The sequence below is a fragment of the Canis lupus genome, chromosome 28 (genome assembly GCF_048164855.1).
Source record: "Canis lupus baileyi chromosome 28, mCanLup2.hap1, whole genome shotgun sequence".
Classification (NCBI taxonomy): Eukaryota; Metazoa; Chordata; class Mammalia; order Carnivora; family Canidae; genus Canis; species Canis lupus.
The window spans coordinates 2,766,165-2,782,464 of NC_132865.1; the positions used below are offsets into that span (position 1 = coordinate 2,766,165).

General features: G+C 51.5%; 1 long non-coding RNA gene across 1 annotated transcript; it reads left to right on the forward strand.

The window, feature by feature from the left end:
• The first annotated feature begins 4,725 nt into the window (after positions 1-4,725).
• LOC140619926 (uncharacterized) lies at positions 4,726-11,551 on the forward strand. Its single transcript, XR_012019689.1, has 3 exons — positions 4,726-4,824; positions 9,683-9,779; positions 11,060-11,551. It is a non-coding gene; the product is annotated as an uncharacterized lncRNA (long non-coding RNA).
• The last annotated feature ends 4,749 nt before the right edge of the window (positions 11,552-16,300 follow it).

Genomic DNA, 16,300 nt, shown 5'->3' on the forward strand with positions numbered 1-16,300 from the left:
ACTGAATTGGGGGAAGAGTTCCCTCATGTGTAGTATTTGTGGGATCCCTTCCTCTTCTCATGGGGGAAGCTCAATGGGGGCAGATTCCTCTCTCACCCCTTGGCAGTCCAAGTCTCATCCAATCAGATTCTATTTTCTGGAATTTTGGATTGTGAGTGACTGACACAGAGAAAGAAGAGATGGCCAGAAATCATTTCCTATTTCCAGTGGCAGGAGCAGTTGCCTGTTGGAAGAATTGTCCTCCCACTTGGTGTTTGAAGCCTTCTGGAGTGCTTCCGCCTTAGTGAGCCGCTTCCTTCAGCTTTTCTAGATCTTTTCCTTTGCCTAAATTAGCCAGAATTGGTTCCCAGACTTGACCCAGGAACCCTGGAGGAGCTACTCTACTATGAGCTCCCAAGGAATCTGTATTAGTTCCTTATGGCTCTCCGGATAAATAGTCATGAATTTTGTGGATCAAAAACAGAAATTTATTCGGTCACGGTTCTAGAGGCCCAAAGTCCAAAGTCAGTAATACTGAGCCAAAATCTGAGTATTGGCAGGGCCCTGCTGACTCAGAAAGGGAGAGTCCCTTCCTTGCCTCTTCCAGCTTCCAGCTTCTGACGGCCGCCACCATCCCCTGGCTGATGGCTCGTGGCTGCATCACTCCAGCCTCAGCCCCCATGGCCACATTGTCTTCTCCTCTCCTGTGTGTGGTAAACCTCCCTCTGCTTTGCCTTTTATAAGGATCCGTGTGATTGCATGTAGGGCCCACGCAGATCATCTGTACTAATTTCCCCATCTCAAGATCCTTAACTTAATTATATCTGCAAAGACCTTTTTTTTTGGTCACGTAAATGAACATTCCCAGGTTCCAGGGATTTGTCCAGGGTCGTGGCTATCTGTTGGTGGCCATTTTCGGCCCATGGTGCAGTAGCCTCAGTTTACGTCTCTGTGGTCCAGGAGATTGGTTTAGTTGTGTGTCTCCCTTACTAGACTGTGAACTCCTGGAGCTCGGCAACATTCATCCTGCCTATAGTTGATTCCTAGTGCCAAGCTTCTGGTAGGCGCACAGAGAGACTTATTGGACGAATCAATAAACAAGGTAAATCCAAGATAATAGTCACTGTCGCGTCCTTTATTCAACACAAAGTTTGAAATGTAAGATTTTAGGGGCAAATTTCCCCTTGTAATAGGCATGTTGATATCAACACCGTCCCACTGAGTTAGTTTTGCTTTCAAAGCTCTTGCGGCCCTCCTTCTTATAGGGCCAAGCCAGCAGACGCGAGGCTTGCGCATCCTGTCCGACTCCCAGGGCGGACACTGCTACCTCGTCATGGCCCTTCTCTCAAAAGCCCAAGCGCTGCCTGAGAGCCTTGACATAGCGTCCCGGGCAGGTGCTCCCTATCAAATGAAGTTGGCCTGCAAGATACAATTTTTCACATCATCATAAGCAGAAGATCAAAAGCCAACCTCCTCCGTCTGGTCCCATCCGCATAGCCAGTTTCTCATTATCCCCAACATTAACTCTCTCCGTCAGCGGGGATCACTCATTCTCCACTCTAAGCTCCTAAAGCTCCTCTCTCTTTCCTACCCAGGTGATAGCCCCCCTTCAGGCTCCAGCACAAGTCCCCACATCAAAGAGATCTTTCTTTAACCTTGACACATCTTGTCATTTCTCTTCGTGCTGCCAAGTGCAATTCGTTTTCTCCCCACGTCTCCAGTTGCAATCAGTACCTACTTACCCCAGTAAGGTTCCTTTACTTACTCCATCATACTGACATTTAATTTATTATCTCTCCCCAAATTCCAATATGTTAAACACTTTGTTTCTATTCTGAGTCGCTCAGAGGAGACTCTCAGGACCTGCCAAAGGCTCCGTCAGTTGCCAAGTGCTGTTGAGGTGGCCCCCAGCTATATTACGTCTGATTAGAGCCAGGTTTCTGATGTGTCTGGTTCTGACCAGTTGGAACTCTGTTTCGGGCCAAGTTGGAAGGATCAGACTTCCCATACAAACAGTGTAGTCACTAATCCATACACCCTTTCCCTGCCTTCATCGAGGAGAATACAACAGATGTTCCCCCACAATAATTTTCAGCTGCGTTATGTGCCACGAAACCCACTTAACCTTGGAGAAAGGACAATGTGCAAAACAAAATCACCAAGCTGTCGTCTGGCTTCAGAGTTAGGGGTTTCGGCTGCCAGGTACATAATATTAACAGGTACAGATTGTATTGTACCATCTTTCTTATAGGAAGGTAAATGTAATGTGGGACCTATCACCTGAACCTGGTTTTTGATGACATGTGGTTTTGATAGTATGTAGTTAAACTTTAAAAAAAAATTTTTTTATACAAGGCTGCCATGGTTTGGATATGTTTTTTTTTTTTTAATTTTTGGTCATTATGATCTCTGGGATTGATTCTGATAGGTTGAATATTGCTGTTCATAATGATATGTAGGTGGTGGTAGAGTCAGACTCTGTTGGAAATGGCTTTTAGTTGGATAAACCTCCTAAGACAAGGGAAATAAAAGCAAAAATTAATTATTGGGACTACATCAAAATAAAAAGCTTCTGCACAGCAAAGGAAACTTCCAATAAAACGGAAAGACAACCTACTGAATGGGAGAAGGTATTTGCAAATGACATATTTGATATAGGGTTAACGTCCAAAATATAGAAAGAATTTACACAACTCAACACCAAAACCAAATAATCCATTTTAAAAAGATAGGGTGGAAGACATGAACAGACACTTCTCCAAAGAAGACAGACCTATAGAAAGCCAACAGACGCATGAAACAAATACTCATCATCACTCATCATCAGGGAAATGGAAATCAAAACCACCAGGAGATATCACCTCACACCTGTCAGAGTGGTTAAAATAAAAAATACAAGAAACAACAAGTATTGGTGAGGTTGTGGGGGAAAAGGAATGCTTGCGTACTACTGGTGGGAATGCAAAGTGGTGCAGCCACTATGGAAAACAGTATGGAGGTTCCTCAAAAAATAAGAAATAGAACTACCATCTGATCCATAATTCCACCACTGGATATTTACCCAAAGAATATGAAAATATAATTCAAAATGATATAGGCAAAAAAAAAGAAAAACAAACAAACAAACAAACAAAAAAAACAAAATGATATAGGCACCTCTATATTGACTGTGGCGTTATTTAAGGTAGCCAAACTATGGAAGCAGCCCAAGTGTCCATCCATAGGGATAGGTAGATAGATGTGGAGTATTACTCAGCCACAAAAAGGGAATGAAATCTTGCCATTTGCAACAACATGGATGGATCCAGAGGGCATAATTCTGAGTGAAACAAGTCAGAGTAAGACAAATATCCTATGATTTCACTCATATGTGGAATTTCAGAAACAAAACAAAGAAAAAAAGAGACCAACCAAAACCCAGACTCTTTAGAGGACCAACTGGTGGTTACCAGAGGGGAGGTGGGTAGGGAGATGGGTGAAATAGGTGATGAGCTTGAGAGCACCCTTACCGCGATGAGCCTGGAGTAATGTATGGAATTGTTGAGTCACTATCTTGTACACCTGAAACTGATGTAACACCGTGTGTTACCTACATTGACATTGAAGAAAAGACTAATAAAAATGCTAAAAGAGTAAAAAAGAAGTGGCGCTTTAGGGCTGGGAGCGTGGGCTGCAAGACCTGGCCCTCATCCAGTGGCATAGTACAGGTGGGTATCTCTTCAAGTCTTGGGACGTGCAGCTGGAGCCGTGAGGGGACCCACGTCCTTTCCATGGTGTGCAGGGAACACCACCAGGGCCTTAACTCCTCAAGCAGCTCCCCGGCTGCTGTCTTGGGAGCAGCCCCACGGGTGTCCACAGATGGTCAGCCATGGTTAGCCTGCCCCAGCTCCGGATGGTCTCCCTCTTCTCTTCACCTTCCCAGCGGTGTCTCCACAGCCCTGGCCTGAGGGCCGCAGAGACCATGCCACGTGCATTCTTCTCTCGCCTCCACATCCACCATAAGGGAGGCACTACATGCGGAAAAAGATCTTTGCGCTTTGGCAGAGTTTAGGAAATCCTTTACGCTTCTCACGGGTGGAAAGAGGGTGCATGTGCTTTTTTTTTTTTTTTTTTTTGTGCATGTGCTTTTGTATCAATTTCTAAAGTATTTGATTTTTCAAAATATTTGGCTCAAAATTCTTCCATCCTCCTTGATTGAATTGTCTCGTGATTTTGATTCTTGGACTCAAGGAGCACCACCGGGAAAATGGAAACATTGTCCACTATTGTCCCCAGGCCTCCCAAACAACAGAGGCCTAGCTAACCTGGCTTTAGTGACCTTTACCTTCTCCCACTCCTGTTTTGGAGGTGGTGTTGATGTGGGGGAAAAGAAAAAAAGATCAAAATGAAGATATCCGTGAGACCAAAGAAAGGCAGCTGGGAACTTTGGGCTGGGTTGTCACCCCGAGGACCGGAGCAGCACAGGCTGCAGAAACGCCTTGCCTAATGTGACGGGGTCATACAGAAAGGACGTGATGCTTTCCAACCAGTTTTGTGGTTTAGCAATTGTCAAAAACCTCTGACATGACTGAGATAACATCTCTCATGTTTTAAAATAAAAACTGCAAGGAAAAGTCCCTATTATATAGATATTAGAGGTGAGCCTTCTATGCCAGTATCTTTTGGGGGATGGGGCAGCCTTGAGCTCCGGCGACTACCAGAAGCTGCCCAGAGCAGCTCTCCAAACCCAATTTCTGCTTGTCCTTCAGGCCAGAAGCAGAGCAGTGAGAAGCCAGGCCCCAGCTGTACCATTCGCTTTGCAGCATCAGAAGATGGAAACGTTGCTTGCGCCCCGGTGATTCCGCGGTACGCAATGCCAACCATCTGATATTTGTGCTAAGTGGGATTGCTGAGCGAAACATCCGGGGGGCAGCTTACCAACATGACAGGTGGCGGGAAGGGCTCTGGGCTCCAGCAAGTGGGCATCTGGACTCCCTAATATCCATCCAGGGAGGGAGATGCGAGCCCACATTCCTCCGAAGCCCGGGATTGCAGCCTTGGTTGCCGCCTCGCTCAACATCTGGTCAAGGCTGTGGGGCGGGCAGGCCACGTTGGTTGGTGGTGGTGACAGCTGTCGTTGACAGCCAATAACGAATCACCTTATTTGGAGAAGAGTATTTGCCTGCCCCCCCATCCCCCCACCCACATTACCTGGGTCTGAAAGGCTAGAATGTTCTCAGAGAAGGAACTTTTCTTGGCAAATGTTGGCTTCATAAAGGATGAAGTCATGACGAAAGAGAAGACCTTGCAAGGGCACGAGTCTCATTGTTTGCAGGGACAGCGCTGCTTCTCGAACCTTAAAATGCTCATTGGTTTCAAGCCGCAATTGTGCTTCTGCAGTGGGGCCTCTGATTCAGAATTTCCATCCCGCGTTCATAGGGTGGTGCTGGCCCCATGGACCCCTGTCCGAGGACTAAAGGCTTGTGTCCATGAGTCTTATGGGGACGCATAGATAAGAACCACCCGGAGGGAATTCTTCCCCTCTCTCCCCCACGAGGACTGCCATAGGGGGTGATGAGGGGCAGTGCATATTTTTAAAAAGGATTTTTGAGACCTAAGTCATATGCCATAAAATCCACCCATTTTGAGCGTACGTACAGTTCAATGGTTGTTAGTATTCATTGTGCAGCCTTCACCACAATCTGAGATTAAATCATGTTCCTCACCCTCTCCTCGTTCCTCTTCCATCATTCCCCACGCTCATCCCCCAGCTCTCGGCAACCACGAATCTATTCCCTATTTGTATAGATTTGCCTTTTCCAGGCCTTTCATGTGGGCAGAATCACCAATATGTGGTCTTTTGTGTCTGGCTTCTTTCACTTAGTGTAATATTTTTGAGATTCATTCATGTTGTAGCCTATGTGCCAGGACTTTGTTCCTTTTTATGGGCACATGTGCTTGTGAAAAGCTCAGTGTGATTTCGTGGCTTCCTGGTGGAGGACCACCCCATAGAAACTATCAGCTTGGAAAGCATCATCTTTTTTTTAATTTTCAAAATGAGGAAGCAGAGAGGCCGAATAATTCCTTTGTGCAATTAGTAATTGGACCCAGTGTCTTTTGACTTCAAACCCCAGGTCCTTTCCTTGATGCAATGTCCATGAACCCAGCAGATAACACATCTGAGGTCACCTCAGGCTGTAGTGTTCTCCCAGAGCTTGCTCGCCGGAAGGCAACCGGGATGCCTTTGCAACAGTCTTGGCAAAGGACAACATTCAGGGGAACATTTCCAGCTTCAAGAAGGTCTTGTAGAGCCTTTTGAGTTTTTATTGAAATCATTGGAGGAGACACATTACACGTCATGATACATAGCAAAATCATCCTTTTTGAGTGTCACATCCCCACATTGCACAGTACAGCAGCTGTCCCCTCCTGGGGTATCCCTCTTTCTTTGTGTTCTCTCTCTCTGTCTCTCTTTCGGGCTATTGGCTGGGTTTTTTTCTGCTTCCTCCACCAGGAAGGAGTTATTTTCTTTGTTGCTTAGTCCTTGCGCTTTAAAGCAGTCATTCTGGGCTGTTCTCTCCTTCTCTGTTTATACCTTTATCCGTTTCTCAGAATGGTGCTCTAAGGACTGGTGAGGTTGGAGAAGGCTATGGCAAGGTTGGAAATATATTTTTTTTAAGATTTATTTCCTTTTTTAAGAGAGAGAGAGGGAGCAAGTGTGCGTGAGCACACACAAACTGGGGGAGGGGCAGAGCGAGTGACTCCTGTGGACTCCGCTGAGTGTAGAGCCCCACACAGGGCTTGATCCCACAACCCACGAGACCATGACCTGAGCTGACACCAAGACACCAAGAGTCAGATGCTTAACTGAGCCCCCCCACCCCCAGGTGCCCCAGTTTGGAGTATTTTCTGTGCTGTGCTACAGGTGTTGGAGGTGGGTCATGTTCTGGGCTACCACGGCCTATCTTTGGAGGAGGCGTCCAAGGGCCCAGGCATCAGCCGCCTGGCTGATGTCCAGTCCAAAGAGGGATGAGAAGCCATCCTTCTTCTTAACCTCAGCTTCAGGCCAGAGTCTTCTTGGTAAAGGCCTCATGAAAAACAGCTTCCTCAAGAACTTTGACCCTTTTATCAGTCACTGGTCTTCCTCCCCCCCAGCCTCCTGGTTCCCCTCTAGCTCTGGACAAGCTGAATTGTGTTCAGAGCCTCTTGTAATTGAGGCCGTTACATGCTGGGCTCAGAGCAGAGCAACTTGGCAACTCAACAGCTTTAGCGTCCCTGCTCTCGACGTCGCCCGTGCCCCGGTGCCTCTCCCTGCCTTGAGCTGCCTTTGCTCATTGAAAAAGGAAGACCTGCCTGCTTGGGACCTCAGCATCTCGGACAGGCCTGCAAGGGCCCTCCGAGTTTATCTTCTCCAACACGCCCAATTGTCAGGTGGGGAAACTGAGAGCGTCAGGAGCCAAGTGTCTTGCAATCGTCAGGATGTTAGCTCCGAGTGTGTGTGTGTGGCCGTGTGAGAGTCAGAACAGAAGCAGCAGAAGACAGCAGATTCTATAGAAAGCAGAGAGCAGAAAAATATATCGCAAACTGGGAAAACAAGAGCATTTGAGTTGGAGGTAAATTCCCGAACCGTCTCTGTTGCCTCATCGTCTGGGGCAGAGGAGTGATGGGAATATTAATGTGCCATGCCGGCCTTTAGTTGCAGAGTGCGTGAGTTCTAAGGGGGAAAAAGATCCTGGAGAGCTTCTGGAAACCACGTGTCCAACACAGTTCTGGCACACAGCAGGCGCTCAATAAATATTTGTTGATTGATTCAAAGTAGAACAAGTAGGCATGTTCCACATGTAGCGGCAACCCTGCCAAGTATGTGCTGCTTTTTAAAATATATATATAATTTAATTTATTTTTTCTTCTCTCCCTACCCCCCGCCCCCGGTAAGTATGTGCTTTGTTTAACAGGCTGCAATTTCTGCATTTGGCTTGCAGGTGTCTGTGGGTACCAGCCCCGGGCATGAATGTCACCCTTTCTTCCCGTGTCCCTTGTACGGGTCTTTGAAGCTGCCCAGTAGTGAAGGGACCGTGTCCCTTCACCTGCAGCACATCCAGTTGAATTCGACTTCACAATCAAGACATTCTGAGTGCTCCCTCCTCATTCATCTTTCCTGCAGAGTGGGACTCAAAGGGGATAGAAGGGAGGGGCAGGGAACATTATGTCTTGTAGGTCCGATGTCTGACTTTTGTTTAATCACAACGTCTAGAGGTAACAGTGCGTAAAGCTTGCAGGACAGTATCTCATCCATTTTCTCACTTGGTTCCTTCGATAGCCCGGTCAGGGGCTCCTGGGAACGAAGGTCAGGCTGCCCACCCCAGGTCAGTGCCCGGCTTCCTGTCTGCTCTGAGGTCTTTCAGGCCCCGCCACCCAGTGCGGTTTCCCCGGCACCCTGATCGGTTCACCCCAGCACCTCTGACGGGGCCTTCCCAGGGTGCTTTTGGAGCAGGGCTCCCTTGGGCAGAGCTCCCCTTAGGGCTCGGGGCCCTGCAGCCATGGCTTCCCTCGGGAGATGTTCTGTGCTCAGAGACCGTGACTCACAAGCTACAGGAAGTTCTTGGCAAGCTCCCTGCACGCTGCAATAAAATTAATGGCTCAGAAGGTGTGTTTGGTGAAGAAGAAGGACACAAGCAATGACTGTACAGTTCCTGGCTGGAAAGCACCTGCTGGGACCTGGGGAGGTCGGGCCCTGGTTTGGCAGGACGGCTGCGGCCTCCATGGCATCAGGGGCCAAGCGGTCTGTGTGAGGGTCCCCGGGAGGCCTCCATTCCCTTGAGCTTGCCCCGCTCGATCTGGGTCAGGTTCTCTGGACCTTGACACATCTGTTGGGATTCTTGCTTCACCCCGCCCTCCTCAAAAGGCCACCCTCCTCATCAAGCCATCCTCGTTCCTCTGGCGCCTCGTCTCAGCTAGCACCGAGGAGGAAGGTAGCCGCCGATGCCAAGCCGCGCGTAGCCTGACGAAGGCCGTTCTATGAGGAGGCGATTGCCCCTTGTGCATGCAGGGGTCCAGTCATTTTTTTTCCAAACAGTGAATATTTATTAAGGTCCCACCATGTGCTAGATTCCTGGGATACGATGGCAAGCAGATAACACCTGCTCTTCACACGGATAGGGCTCCTCAGAGGGCCTGGTTCTAGGGCAGGACAGTTACATCGGCAGCAACAAGACGGCATGAAAGGGGAAGGACGGGGGCCTCAGAGCATGTGGCAGGACCCTCCAGTCGCTTACGGGTGCGGAGTCAGGGCTTCTTAATTCAGAAGGGAACTCTGATGGTGGAATGCCAGGCAGTGCGACAGACTCCCATGGGAGAGGCCAGTGCCACGGGCTCTGGGTCCCAGGCCCCGCCTCGGGCCTAACCAACCACATGGCTTCCGCAAGTCAGCTCACTTCTCGGCCTTGTTCTCCTTCTCAGCACAATCAGGACCCTGGTCTTGAGGGTATCTAAGGTCCCCTTGAATGCTGAAACATCCGGTGAGCCCCGGCTGCATCCGGTGTTTGTTTGGCACATCGATTCTTTTAAAATTTAATGTTCTACTGTATGTTAGTAAATTGAACACCAATAAAAAATAAATTAAAAAAATTTAATGTTCTAATTGAGTAATCGACAAATATAACCATATATTTAAAGTGTGTAACGTGGTGATTTTTACCCAGAGACGCTGTGGTTTGATTACTAGGTCAAGATGATTGACGACACATGCATCACCTTGCAAGTTAACCGCCCCCCCTTTCCTGTGGCGAGAATGCTCACGGTCTACTCTCAGCGACTACAAGGTACACAATCCCGTGGTATGAACTATAGTCCCCAAGCATCCGTCAGGTCCTCAGAACTTAGCCTTCTTAGGACTGGAAGTCTGTACCCCTTGGCCTCTGTCACACCATTTCCCTCTCTCTCCAGCTCCTGGCAACTGCCATTCTATTCTCTGTTTTAACGAAATTGGATTGTTTGTCTGTTTAAGGTTCCACATGTAGGTCACATCACGCATTATTGATTTCTCTGTCTGGCTTAGTTCACCGAGCCTCATGTCCTCCAAGGTCATCCGTGTTGTAGCAAATGACAGGAGTTCCTTCTTTTGTATGGCTGAATAATATTCCTCTGTCTGTGTGTGTGTGTGTGTGTGTGTATCACATTTTCTTTTTCTAGTCATCCATCGAAGGACATTTGGGTTGTTTCTATATCTTGGTGATTGTGAATAATGCTGCAGTGAATACAGGCATGAGGAGGCTGATTCTTTTTTTTTTTTTTTAAAGATTTTATTTATTTATGATAGTCACACAGAGAGAGAGAGAGGCAGAGACACAGGCAGAGGGAGAAGCAGGCTCCATGCAGGGAGCCCGATGTGGGATTCGATCCCGGGTCTCCAGGATCGCGCCCTGGGCCAAAGGCAGGCGCCAAACCGCGGCGCCACCCAGGGATCCCGAGGAGGCTGATTCTTAATCTTTTTGGATGACCAGATCCCCCAGAAAACTGTCGAGTTTCTCCCAATGCCACCCAACATTTTGCATATAAATTCAGGGGACTCCCATGGCGTTTGGCAACCCCTGGTGAATTTCCGATGGCTTGACGCCAGGGCAGTGGAAGGCAACGCATTTGACCGTGTTTGCGGAACACCGACACCTCCCTTAAAGCAGAGAGAGGGCTTTTCACTTTCAGAAAGTGACCCCCTGGAAAGTGTCTAATAGACTCCCTTCTGCTTCTGTGTTTGGGGAGCTGCTTTGCCTTCCAAGGCTCTTCTAATTCTCTGAGGAGTGGCGTAGAGGAGCTGTGCGAGCGTGGGCTTTGGTGTTACGCCATGGGGTGCAAAGCCTGCCTCTGCCACAAACTGGCTGAATCATTTGGGCAAAGTACTCAACTTCTCTGTGCTTCAGTATCCCCATTTGTAAGCTATTGAGGGTAATAGCACCACTTACTGATCTCACGGGGTTGTTGGGAGAATTAAGTAAGATGAAATCTGTGGCCTGGCCAATAATCAAAGCTCAATATACAAGAGCTCCATAACAAGAGTGGACATCAACATTAAAGCAACCGTGTGCGTTGCTTTTCTGTCTCCCAGACTGGGGGAAAGCTTCCGGAGGTTGGAGACCTGGAGAATGAATTTAAAACTGCTGCCTCATACCGACTATCAGCTGCAAGTATCGAAAGACCTAATAAAAAGCTGCCTCTGTGGTAAGGACATCTGGTATCTCACACAGGACGTCTGGAGTTGGTGACTTCAGGGCTGGTTCATGGAGCGCTTGAGGGGTTATCCATGAGCTGGTCCCTTCCATCTTCTCAAGGGTCCTTGGCCATTGGCTCATTCATGAAGTTGTCTCTTTTGAGTCAGAATATGGCTGCTGCTGCCTTAGGCATCACGTGTGGAGGGTCTCCTGCATGAAGAAGGGGCATTTCTTCCCATGGATCTCTTTTTTGGGAGAGGAAGCACCCTCCCCTGAAGCCCCCGACCCCTGCTTCCCCCAGCAGTCTTCTCCTCAGGACCCCTGGCCAGGACTGGGCCACGCGTCCGTGCTTTCTCTCCAAGGAAGGCCGTGTTGGTAGCTCCGGCGTGGCATGGCTGTGGGGTGGCCCATCTGTGCCACCTGCCTTACCAACGTTGGGGTGGCCTTGGCCCAGACTTCTCACATCAGCATACCAACCTCAGCCCTCCGTGTCTCTTCCATGACAAGCCCATGCTTCTTCTTGGACTAAAATATATTCCATCAATACCGCCCATTGAAATCGATGCTTTGGGAAGGTATCCAGCGTAGACTATGGCTTCCATGACAGTAGGTCCGTGTGGACCCCGGTGTGAAAAATCCAGGGAGAATAGGTTTTTGCGGCATTCACTGAAAGCTTTTTGAAAAATGGAGGGATTCCGACAGAAAACTGGGGACCCCCAGATTCTAGGTTCCGAGCTCCTTGGCTGGAGTGGTTGGTGGAAGGTGTGGAGCGGCGGCAGGGGCAGGACTTTACTGGGATGGAGAGAGCGATGGGCATGGCCAGTCCTTGGCTGGAACGTGATTTCCGGTGAACCCCCAGCCCCGGGCCTGCTCCTTGCCCCAGGTGAGGAGCGGAGGGAATTCCCTGCACAGCGTCTCTGGGAAAGGGCACTGTGTGCCCAGGGAGGCCTACCTGGCAGCCGTCCGGCAACGGAGTCGGCTGAGGGAGATTCCCAGGTCCCTGCCTGCTGTTGAGCCCTTATCTCGTCCCAGGCTGCGTCCCGAGCACTGAGCGCTCGTCGCGCACTTGGGCTTCACAGCAGCCGGTGACATGCTGGTGACGCTCCTTCCCCGCTGCAGGTGGGGAGCGTCTGAAGCAGCCCGGCCCGGGTCACTCAGCTGGTAAGGGGTGGCGCTAGGGCCGGGGACCCTGCGGCTGACTTGGGGGCCCTCTGACCCGCGGCGAGGGGTGTCCGTGTGAAGTGGGCCCCACGCCCTTCTCTCGCGGCCTCCTACCCTTTCCTCAGCTTCCCGCAGTGGCTCTGCGGCCTCCCCGGGGATGGTCAGCACGTGGCCCCTCCCGGTTCGCTCGTAGTTTGCTCGTGTGCACCCTTGTCCACACACACGCACACGCACACACGCGTGGGACTCTGGCTTCCCAGGGGAGCAGAGAGGCCCCGTCTGAGGCGTGGGGGCAGCGGGAGAGGCGTCGCGCCCGTCCCCGGCCCCGCGGCTTGGGTTGCGGCCCTGGGGCTGCAGGGGGGGGAGGAGGGCGCACAGGCCGGGCCCCTGCCCTTCCTTGTCGCCGCACCCGTTGCCGTTGGCTCTCAGTACTTGGCCTTGTAGGAGGACGGGGGTCGTCCGGGTGGGTGACAGGTGGACGGCTGTGGGACTCTGGCCGCGAGGTGCGCCCGGGACCTGCTGCGGCCCGAGGGCGGCCCGGGTGGCCACGGCTGGGAAGGCCCGTTTGTTCTCTGCTGACGGGGGCCGCGGCGCTGTGGACTCAGCCAGCTGTCGGGGGGTTACTGAATCCCGCGGGGCAGAGGACCCCCAAGTCAGACGCAGGGTCCCCCGAGGAGGACTCCGGCTCGCCAGCTCGTAGCCGGGCCACAGGTACGTGTGTCCCCCCCAGGGCCTGGCGTTCAGTCAGACGGGTTTGTTTTTCATTCCAGAGATTGCCTGGAAGTTGGCTTTTCAGGGGATAACATTTTTTTTTTTTTGACTTTGAATCAACTGATTTTTTTTTTTTTTTAATCAACTGATTCTTTTCAGACAATTCCTTCCTGTAGCCAGGACTTCAGGACGGGCCTCTCCTGAAAGTGCTGGACAGGAGTCGCGGAGAGGGCCAGGCCCGGGCGGGAGCCGGAGGGGGCGTGGGGTGCTGGGCCCGGCTGGCGGGTCTCGGGTGACAGGCCAGGCGCCCCGGCTCTGTCTTGGGTTTTTCCCCCCAGATGCACTTGGTTCGTGTGGTGGAGAGGGGCCACAGTGCCCCAGAATGTGCTATTTCTCCGTTTCCTTGGGCTGGAAAACCTTCCTGGCAGTGTTTCTGGGAGTGTGTAGAGGCATAATGTGGGGGGATGCTGAGGGGTCGCCCTCTGTCACCGAATAATCCTGTTGGGAAGACAAGACGGACACTTCCACAGCGACATGACGTGACTTAAGCAACAGAGTGAGGGTCACTTCCGGGGGGCGCCTGGGTGGTTGGGCGGCTGGGCCGGCCTTGGGCTCAGGGCGTGACCCCGGGGTCCTGGGATCCAGCCTGCTTCCCCCGCTGCCTGGGTCTCTGCCTCTCTCTGTGTCTCATGAACAAATGAATAAATTTTTTTTTTTTTAAAGGTCCTCTCGCTTGGTACCCAGGGACCGGAGGAGAAGCTGGTGACTGAGGGGCAGAGCAAGGGAGGGACGCGGCCAAGGAGACCGGGAGGGCGCACGCCCAAAGGGCCCCCAGCAGGCTGGGCTTTAAAGACCCGTGGAATTGGGCCCCGGGGACATCGGTGACGGTGACAGTGTGGGCCCCGGTGAGCTCTGCGGAGCACCGCGCTGCAGCCTAACAGGCAGGTGCTAACTTGACCTATGACCGCTCCATGGTGAATGCAGCTCTCTGTGTTTTATAGACGAGAAAACTGGTTTGGAGAAATCCAGAAACAGGGGCAACGTCGCCCCACCAGTAAGAGGGGTCCAGGGGCTTGAACCCCGTTGCGCCGGGCTGCGGAGCCTCTCCCTGTGGGCTACCGGGGCCTTGGCAGACACCTGTCGGCGGCTCCGCGCTTCTGGGGCCCACGTTCCAGCCACGTGCGCACAGCCGTGATGCTCCCCCTGGAACAAGGGGGGAGGGAAGGTCCGGGTCCCTAAGCGTTGGGTCCCCGTCCCGTCTGGGAGCCTCCCCGGGGCGTGTCCGCAGTGGCCGGCCTGCGGGAGATGGGGTGCAGGGACCGCCCCCGCCCCGCCCCCCACCTCCCCCCCCCCAGCTGCTGGCTGCGCGCTGAGCAGCTGCTCTTGTTTCAGGCCCCCCCCGCCCAGCTCCCCTGGGGGCCTCACGCCCTTCCTCCCTGGCCCTCCCGGGGGAGGCATCGGGGCGTCGGGAGGGTCAGTGCACAGGGGGGGCTCGCGCGTCCCGGGGGTGCTGGCTCCCCGCCGGCTTTGCAGGTGGCCCGAACCGCAGCTGGGGATGCGCGGCCGCGACCCGCCCCCCGACTCGGCGGGGGTTCACAGGCCCAGGCAGGTGTTCTAGGGCCCCGCGGGGACGGGACGGGGACGAGGGGGCGCGGCTCACCCGGGAGTGGGGTGACCACCTCCTCCGCCCTCCTTCCTGGTCGCTGGGCGCCTTCCCTGGCGTCCCTAACCCTGCGGGGCGCGTGCCTCCTGGCCCGGGGCTGCAGGTGCGCTGGGAACGGGGGGCGTGGCCAGGGGCGTGGCCGGGGCGTGGTCTGCGCTGGCCCCGCCCCCTGGCGCTCCGGGCGGACTGCGAGGCCTGAGCATCACTTCAGGAAATGCATGGAGAAAGGAAAGAACCAGTAACTAATTAATTAACTAACTAACTAATTAATTAATTTCAAGCTAAGGGGCTTCATTTATTTATTTACTACCCTTTTTTTCTCTTTCTCTTTTTTCCCCCATACATATAACTCTATTGGAGCTCGATTTGCCGACATAGAGCATAACACCCAGCGTTCATCCCATCCAGTGAGCCAGTAATTAGGTAAAAAAAAAAAATTATTAATCCTAATTAGGTTTTCAATTTTTTAAAATTTATTTTTAATTTTTTAATTTTTTAAAATTTTTTTAGGTTTTTTTTTTTTAATATTTTATTTATTTATTTAGGATAGTCACAGAGAGAGAGAGGCAGAGACACAGGCAGAGGGAGAAGCAGGCTCCATGCACCGGGAGCCCGACGTGGGATTCAATCCCGGGTCTCCAGGATCGCGCCCTGGGCCAAAGGCAGGCGCCAAACTGCTGCGCCACCCAGGGATCCCTTTTTTTAGGTTTTAAGCTGCTTTTGTCTTTAGAGGCTTTTGAAAAGAAAACTGATTTAGGTCCACTTCAATATCCACCTGTAAGAAAGGAAAATTTTGTTGTTGTTTAACTTGTCTTTTCTGTTATCCAAATGAAGACTATTTTTTTTTAATGTGTAGTTCTGTTTGTGTTATTTCAAATATCAAAAGAAAGATTCTTCCACTAAATTGGCTTTGTAATATGAAAATGTATTAGTACGAACGAATAAGATATGTACTATATATATAAAAAAACAAGAAATGAATGAAAAAAAAATGAACTGAGTATCAGTGCGTTTCGGTACCACCCGAGGGGTCTACACCAGGTGTATGATTAGAGTCCCGGGAAGGGGGTGGAGGGGCAGGAAAACAGGTGAAGAAACGGCTGCCTTGGATTTCATCGTCCTAATGGCCCATAACTCGTGGGATCGAGCCTTCGGGTTGGACATTGGGGTGATTTCCAGTTTTACACCCCCGGGAATAACAGTGTAAGGATGCTCCTGCGTGCAAGTCCTTGCACGTCCTTCTCTTGTTTTTAAATCTTTTTTTTTTTTTTTTAATTCATGAGAGACCCAGAGAGAGAGAGAGTGTGAGTGAGCCAGAGACACAGGCAGAGGGGGAAGCAGGCTCCATGCAGGGAGCCCGACGCGGGACTCTATCCTGGGACCCCCGGGTCATGGCCTGGGCCCAAGGCAGGCGCTAAATCGCTGAGCCACCCAGGGATCCCCATCCTTCTCTTGCTTTGGGGTAAACGCCCGCAAGCATGTATGTGGGGCCAACGGTCATGAGCACTCGAGGCTCCAAGACTTACCCTGGCCCTCCCCTTGGGCAGCCTGCAGTGTGCCCGGCGCCTCGTGCCCACATGCCTTGGCTGGTGTGGGCCCGTCC